Consider the following 9,254-nt stretch of genomic DNA (forward strand, 5'->3'; position numbering starts at 1 on the left):
GGACTTGACCTAAATGACTCTGTGATTCTTTTGACTTGCTGTAAACATCTGTTCTGGGATGAAGGATGTCTAGAAGCGCCTCTTTGCTGTCTAAAGGAGACAGTTGACAAGTGTTTGGTCAGGTGAACCCCACCCAGAAGCAATGTCTCATCACATAAGTATTACTATCCCTACTTCCCACAGAGGGAACTTGCAGCACAGAGCACTCAAGTGCTGGAATCAGAACGGAGTGCTGCAGATATCTAGTCATTCCTAAAATGCTTGTGTGTGGTCTCCAGTGAAGATCTCTCATTTACACTTTTAGGTGAGAGAATAACCCCTCAGTATTATCATCAGCAAGCACCTATCTTCTTCCATTAATAAGTGAGTTACTTCTAGCACTGAGATTTATTTTATAAAATACTTCAAATTTTTTAAATGCATATAAAATCCAATTCTCTTGTGGTTTGGCTTCTTTTTTTTCCATTGCTGGTTAAGTCAATACTACCTGTCATTTCTGCAATAATCTCTCCTGGAAAAACCTGCATTCTGAAGCAAAGATTGCTGTTATTTATAGTCTCCTCTAGACATTCAAGTGTATGACTTTGAATTTATTCCTGATAATTAAAAAAATTCACAAGTGATCAAATAGGCACTTTTTCCTAACTAAATATTTGGTTTTTTAAAGTTAGTTGATACTGGATATTTTCTATGTCGTTCTCCTTGCTCAACTTCCCAGAAAAGTGGTGGCTGCCCTATCCCTCTAAGTGCTCCAGGCCAGGCTGGGTGGGGCTTGGAGCTACCTGGTCTAGGGGAAAGTGACCCTGCCCATGGCAGAGGGATTTAAAATTAAGTTAGGACTGGTCTTTAAGGCATCACAACTTATGTATAAAACCAACCCCATCTTTCTCCTTTGCTTTTGCTGGCACTTAAAATCTCCTGCTGAGACACTGCGGAAAGAAATGATACTGTTGAGCTTTGCTGTCTACAGAGCCAGTTTTGTATCCATGCATATCAATTATTCTCATTTCCTTGGGAAGGTGAAATATTTAGAGGTGTAAAATAAATGTGTAAAAGGTTTTAATTTCCTATGAGTTACATCCTCAATTAGCTGAAGCAGTGACAAAGAAAACAGCTTTATGATTTCAGCACATTACATAAAACACTCATCTGATAAGACTTACATAGAGCTGGTCTGAAGCAGGTGATTCAGGAGAAAGGAAGGTTTTAGTAGGTTTACACTAACCTAGATAAATACATTATGGAGATGCTTTTAAAACACCTTCAGTTTGAGGCCATTCTGGGTTTAATGGCTTCAATGGTCTCCCAGCAGTTCCCTATGAACAGCCATCCTCAACTCATAGTTGCTGTCAGGTCTTTTATTATCAAGCCTGCCACAGTTCGAGAGGCATTAGGACAACATTCTCAGGTACATGGTGGGAGTCTGGGAGTTGTCCTGTGCAAGGCCAGGAGTTGAACTCAATGATCCTTGTGGTTCCCTTCCAACTCAGGGTATTCTATGATTCTATGGATCTGTAAATCACACAATGCAGTGGTTTCAAGGAAAGACAAATTGTTAAAAAAGACCTCTTTGCACCCAGCCATAGGGCAAACCACCCACCTACTGAATGATGTGCATCTGCAGAACCCACAACCATCAGTGGGTTCATCCTCACAGCATCTCCAACAGAGGGAGGTGTTGTTTTTCTCCCTTTCCCCAACAGCATTAACGTCCTTATGATTCAAAAAACTCTACATGAGAAGACCTTTGTCTTCCAATGATTTTTGTGATGCTTCAAACTAAGTTGCTGTGGATTCAGAGCTTACAGTTGCACAGAAGTAAACCATGAAGACACTATGGAGTTGAAACAAGAACTTCAATCCTCAGTCCTAATTTACTTTGGTGACCATAAGACCCTTCCTCTTTTTACTCTGACAGAAGTCTGTGCACACCTCAAATTTTCCTACCCCTCCTATAAATGACATTTCTGTTCCCCATTAACACCCCAGCAGGTGAGCTCCAGCTTGGACCAGGTGTGTGATCCACACTAGTCAGCTTGGCTTGTTCTGTCACAGACAAACTTCTGCAGGCAGCAAAGTGTGTGCAAGTACCCCCACCTTCACCCCAAACTGCCTCTCTTGCTCTGGTGGGGGAATATAACTCACACAAAAGACCACTTCTAATAGTACAACCATGAAAGATTAATTCCATGGTTACCGACTAATTCAATCCTGTATATTTGAAACGAAATATTAAATTTTCCATACCAATTTCTTAATAGAAGCAATTATGTCTTCAAGACACTGCACAATTTCCCCACTGAATGCAGAGCCTTCATTTTCCAAGTGTTCTGCTAAATGAAAAATGCAGTGAAATTAGAATGTATGGTTTTTAAGCATCAAATACTGCTCTATTGTTCTGCAAGAATGAGTCTGAAAGAGAAGGATTTTTTTTAATTAGTTGCTAAAGCTGTTTTCCCTTGTTGTAAAGTAGGTCAGCATCTTTCACACTCCTCCTGCTGCACAGAATAGGCAGATGCACAAGTGGCTTTTGAAGTCCACAGGACCTGGTAAAATTTTCAGTCACAAAATGCTTGCAACTGAACTTTTGCCATATTAATCTTTTAAAACAGTAATTCAGAGAAGTTTACAGAGGTTATTAAACTGAAGTAAAAGCTGTGGATCAAAATAATTTCCCTTTAAGCAGGGTGTAGCTAATCTTTAGAATTCTTCCAAGCAGTCATGTCTTCATTACATCTCTTCCCAACCAAAAATACTAATCCGGATTCATCAAAGCCTGAAGCAAGATTTACATTACTCCAGGAGCTACTCTTTGTGTTGTAAATTTTAATTTATCTTGAGCTGGAATAATAAATGAAGGATTTGAATTCAGCCAAAAGATTATTGTACCTGTTACAGCAGCATGAAATTTTTTTATACCCTGATTTTGTAACAGAGTCTAAATCCTCACAGGAGGAGGAAAAAGAAAATTTGTAATCCGTGAATAAGTGAACTTGTAGTGAAGATAAGGCACTGGGCCAGCTGAGATGAGAGATCTGCTTTTAATCTCACCTACTAACTTGTCCATTTCAGTGGGATATTTATCCAGAGGTGGTGGGAACAGAGACCGGCATCAGCCACAACCTCTGCCTTACCTGCCCATCCCCATCCCCATCCCTGGCAATGACCTCCTGCCAGCACAGCATTTTCTGGGAAATGTCACCAGGAGAGATGGAAAGAACACCCATATAAACAGCAGATTTGGTGTTCTATAAGAGCAGTTACTGTTCTCTAAGGGCAGAATTTCACCAGTTTCACCAATTCATAGCAATTCCAGGCAATTCTTTCTAACAATAACAATCTGAAATCACAGTGTTTTACCACCTTCAAAACAACAGACCTATGAGCCATTTTCCTCAAAATAAAAATATTTGAGTCCTATTGTGCATAAATGAAAATGCTAAAATCTGACTTAAGTTCTGCCTGTGAAGACCTTTCTTCCAGTCCTTCAGGTCATCTCTCTTCCATGGTCCCTCTTGATTTCTTTTTATCTGTTTGATTTTTTCCTCCTTTTATGTACTAACATTTTCTTTCACAAAGATCTGTATGTCCCAGAGGAAACATCTCCTTTGGAAAAAAAATGAGGACAAAGCATTCAGGTATTTTCTGTTTATTTCTATGTCTGTTATTAAACCAAAACTAAATGCCAGATGTAAACTAACATTAGGGAAGTAAGGATTTCCCAATGCAGGGGTTTTATTAAAACAAAAAAGTTCCTCTGAAAAGTCTTGCCATTTTTCACTACATGCTGCTCCAAAATCCAGCCAGCCTTTGTTTCCAAACTCTTCTCTGCCAAAGTTTTTCTCCTAATCAAACCTTTAAGCCCTCTAAAATGGCAAAAAAATCAAGGACACAGAATCACAGACTATTCTGAGTTGGAAAGGACCCACAAGGATCATCGAGTCCAACTCAAGTCAATGGCCCAAACAGGGGATTGAACCCATGACCTTGGCATTATGACAACCAAGTTTTCACCAACTGAGGTGATATGCAAAAAAATGTCAGCTGTTCCTTTTCCATCCCTCCTGAACTCTGTCACTGAGTGCCACAGGCACAAACTTCTGGCTTCAGAACAACATCAGTTCATCTTCCCTGCACATCTTGCACACCATGTTCTCCAAAACTATGGAATCAATTAGGTTGGAAAAGACTCTGAAGATCACCAAGTCCAGCATTTCCCTCACCAGTGCCAGGCCCATCACTAAACCAGGTCCCTGAGTGCCACAGCAACATGTCTTTTAAATCCCTGCAGGGATGCTGAGTCCATCACCTGCCTGGGCAGCCTGTCCACTGCCATCACTGTCACACGCAGCAGAGTGGTCACTGCTTTGTCCTCCTTGCAATCCCTTCTCCTGCCTCCAGCTCCTCTGGGCACAGGATGAACTGCAGCCTGACAGCGGCCAGGAGGGCAGAGTGCTGAGGTCATGGACATTTCCTGATGAAGTGTTTCCACACCACCTTAGATCTCATAAACCAACTCATGTCACCCCAAGCCATTTTTTCTCATGTGAGAATGCTTTTTGTGACCTCCTGGTTATAAATAAGCTCTTCAAGGGACATTACAAACATACAGCACTTGAAACGGAGCTGGTGAGATAACGCCCTGCAACCCACCTCAAAGGCAACAGGGAAACTCAGGCCCCTCATTCCATACAGTTCTTAGTCTGATAGCTGAGGCCTCCAGAAGTGAATATTTTGTGATAAACATCTAAAAGCACAAACTGTGCCCAATCCTCACTATTTGTAAGAATCCAGTTTTGTTAGACAAGAATAACCTTCCATTACAGTTAAGCAGATTTGACAGTGATGGAAAGTTTTGAATGTTCTGAAATTGGACTACTTGGAATGATAACCAAAGGCAGTGTGGATTCCACCCCTTGAGACTGTTCCCTCATAATACACGTCTGCCTCTACATCTCAAAGAGGAGCATTTTAGAGCCAGATAAAACTTGTTTGAAATGTGTCTCCTGGTACTTAGTTTATTTGGTGCTTTTTCTCTGGGCAACTATATTACTCATAGAGCAATTTCCCTTGAAGAAATCCTTCTCCTGCACAATGATTAATCTTGCCTTCTAAAACAAATTTATTCTGTTTTTAGCCATTACTTCATCTCCTTCACGAAGGCCTTCACACCGAGTTGCTGATTGTGAATTGTTCCAGCTTGGCATCCCTGTAATCCATCCAGGTACCCTGACAGCAGGCTGTATTTCTTACAGGAGTCCCTGTGATAAATGTGATTTTATAGGTCACATTTATCTTCCAAGAAAGCCCAACAGCTCCATAGGCAGGTTCTTGTCTGATACAGCACAGGGAAAAAAAATTAACATTCAAGACAGTTCAAGAGCTTCTAACCTCTCAAGACCTGAAAAGAATGAATTTGTGCTTTGAGCATATTTTAAATTTCCTTCTGCCTGTAGATCCCATGCCACATGCTCACTTCAGAGGCGGAGGGGACAATAAGCATCTCTCTTGCACCACCTGCCACAGCACCTGAACCACCGTGTGAGCTGCAGTCGCTTCCTTAATGTGCCACCAGACTTGCAGGTGAAGGAGAGTTTTTCTCAGTGCTGCCCTACAACATCAACAGTGGTGACAGAGAGGTTTGTGTCACAGGTAGAGGCTGCAGCTGTCCATGAAAACCCTTTTTTAAGTGCAGCTTCCAGAAATAAGATGTAGTAGAAAGGCTCAAAGAGAAAAATACCCAGACATCTTCACACAAATGCTTGCCAAAAAGTCTTGGGAGTCCCACAGAGGAACCAGATGGCCCCATATGTGATAGTAAAACCCAAAAGACAAGGAGGAAATGCATTAATAACCATGGCAGCCATCTCATTAGAAACACATGGCACACACATGGCCCTTCCCCACCAAACACTCGCAGTGACTCTTCTCTTTGGATTTTACATCTCTGACCTTAACCCCAGTAAACAGCAAAAGACAGTCCATGGCCACTGTAGCCATGGGGACCACCTTGGCCATATTTTCTTAGGCAGATATTTAAAATGGAAAAAAATAGTAAAGGCAAAATAATACCCATTTTCCTTATTAATCCTTGGCTCCACACATCCCCACATTAGAAAACATGTACAATACAAGGAAAACATCATCTTACAAAACACAGTGCATACAGCAACTCTAGGTTCTAGCAGTTAAATGAAATAATTCCTGCCTTGGAAACTATGCTGACATCTCAACCTTTCAAAGTGTGCACGATTTCAAAAGAGAAATAATAATAATGCTTAGATTCTTTATTTTCTTTTCTCAGCCTGCACCTTGCAGTTGAGTTGCATTTTGAAGTTTTCTGTTTAAATGCCTTTTTTACACTTATCACTGTAAAATCAGGGCATCTAAGAATAAATATCCTCTATTCAAAATGGTAGATAGAATAGTGACTGTATGAGGCAATATCAGGTGGAACTGCTGATTGTTTCTGCATGAAATAAGCTGACAGAGACAAAGAATCAGCAGGGTAGCATCACCTCTTTAATTATCTAAGAAAGTCTCAGAAAATGCGCTGCAACTTTCCTCTGGAGACAACCAGCTTGACAGGAGATGGTCCCATTTTTTACATAATATTTATGGAAGCTGCCACCTTGCCAAGCTGTTCCTGGAGACCTTTGTTCCCAATCAGTATCAATTTACAGCTCAGCAAGGGACAATCAGCAAAGGTGGTGCCATCCTTCACCTCCAGCACTCCAAGAAATTGCTTTGGAAATTGAACTGTGCCAAGAACAGCCACATTTTAAATGATCTGCTCTTAAACCTGTTCTTTGGGCACACACACAGGACCTGATCCCATCTCTCCTCCTGATGTTTGCAAGAGATGAGGGAAATCAGCACCCAGTGCCTTGTAGATTGTAGTAAGACTCTTCTGCAGTTTAAATGTGCAAAGTATCTCCAGTTCACCCCAAAAATAGGTGTCTTCATGTCCCTGCAGGCAGAATATCATTATCTGGGTGAAAGTAGTAATCCCTCACCATTATCTGGGTGAACATCATAATCCCTGGACTAGTAGAAGACCTGCCCATAGACCTGGACTAGTAGAAGACCTATTCTACCTGTCTTAAAAAAAAAATCAAAAGAAAACCAAAAGGAAAGAAAAAAGGTCATTGCATGATGTTAATGGTTTCAGTTGTGTACCTGACTAAAATATAGGCACCTCTGGGCCAAGTAAATATTAATTTAGAATCATAGAATTATAGAATCTTTATGGTTTAAAAGACCCCCAAGATTATCAAGTCCAACCATGAACTCAGAAATACAATGCCAAAATACTGAGGGCAAGTGCTTCATTCTCCTGGTGAGTTTAGCTCCTCAACTGAAAGAACTAAAGGTTGTTTCCTTTTTAAACAATAAAGCATTTCTAGGTAGAAAACGTAACCATTCTTCCCAGTTCTTTTGGATATATTGCAGTTCTGCTGCCGAGGTGGCACAGATACCTCTATAAAAATGTATCAGTGGAATTACAGATTTTAATGGAAAAATAATAGTATTTTCCCTTTTTTAATAAACAATATAATTTTTTATGTGGAAAAACAGCCTCTAAATCAGGACTTCTGATGTGAAACAGTAACAGGGTTTTTTTCCAGCAGATATTTCAAGCCAGGGCTTCACTAGAACTTAAAACAGTTCTGAAGAGTTGCAAAGGACTCCAAACCCTTCAACACTCAAATGAAGAAGTCTAGTGACTCCTACATGAAAGGCCCTCCACAGGGCTCTCTCCTCTTCTAGAGACATGCCTTTTCCATTGCCATCATGCTGTCTCTGCAAGTCAAATAAAACCTTATCTGCAAGTGTTGCTTTCAAACTGCTGTCAAAGATGAGGGTGGTAAATAAGGTACAGACATATAAAGTGCATAAGCAGAGGATAAGTCATGAATTGGGATGGTTTTACTGCTGCTGCAGGACATTTAAGCCAAGAAATACCCTGATTTCTAGCCCCAGATTTCTAGGAATTTATTGCTGCCCTGTATCTGAAATAAATTTAGCTACTGCAATGATCATCAGATGGGGACAGACAAATCCCTGCCCAGCCTTAGGTGAGAGTAGCTGGGCAGTGCAGGGCCAGCTAAAAGAGCCAGCAGGATGTTAGGCCTGAGTAAGCAGAGGTAGTTTTGTCTAGGAGGGTCTGCTCTCTCCTTCCTTGTGCTACAACTCCCAGCCTGAACCCGGATAAAGCAAAGCATGATCAATGTAAATGAAAATTTGCATCTCTCGTGAATCACCTGCTTCCTGACAGGTTTATTAGAGTAAAAGCTAAGAAGGGAATTCTAGGCTATTTCTTCCACTTTTATTTACTTATGCCAAAAAAACCCCTTGAGTTTGTTTGCACTCATTCCTATTAACCCATCCATCACAACCTAGATGTAATCTGGTTTCCCTTTACCCTGCATATGAAATGGTGTCACAGCAACCAGGATTCATGGGGGGAGACATGGACCAGCCTTTCTTTGCAGCACCTTCCTAACTCCCAGGAAACAGGAAGAGGAATGAAGCCCTACTTGAATTTGCAAAAATTGACAAAAAGCCTTTAAAATTTTGTCACAAGTTTAATGATGGCATCACTGGTGCCTGGATGTCTCTGCTGAGCCTGGAATACCTTTATTGGGATCACAAGGATTATCAGTTAATAATAAATTAGGAAAGTAATCTCTTCTTCCACCAGAGAGGGGGCCAAATTTTGAGTTCATGTGATCTGGAGAGAGCTTCTCTGACTTCAGCAGACCTACCTGTCCATATCCATGTAATATTCTCTTCCTGATAAATAAACACAGAAATTCTCTGATGGTTAATGCACTGGTGCAATAATTGCTGGGGAGATAAAATGTGTGTGATTCCCTTCCATTATCTCTTGTAAACTTACTTTTTTTGTAAACTCATTTTTCACATGGGGAATTGCCACCTGCTTGTGTTATCAAGACACTTGGCATTGTCTGCAATTATTTCCCACCTTGAATGACTCAGAGATTCACAGTGCTCATTTCTAACTCCTATTTGGGAGTGAGTGTTAATTTCCCCAACCAATAATAAATTTTAATTTACAAATGAAACCCATGGAATGCAATTTTTTTTTCCCTACATCATCATTTGGCAGCTTAATTAAGCACCAGCTTAAACAGATTTTAGCCTTCCTGGGTTTTATGTCTAATATACATGTAAAGAGCAATTATATTCCACTTTCCCAGCCTTTGGTTTGCTAAAGTAATAAAGATGAA

The sequence above is a fragment of the Pithys albifrons genome, chromosome 6 (assembly GCF_047495875.1).
Source record: "Pithys albifrons albifrons isolate INPA30051 chromosome 6, PitAlb_v1, whole genome shotgun sequence".
NCBI lineage: Eukaryota > Metazoa > Chordata > Aves > Passeriformes > Thamnophilidae > Pithys > Pithys albifrons.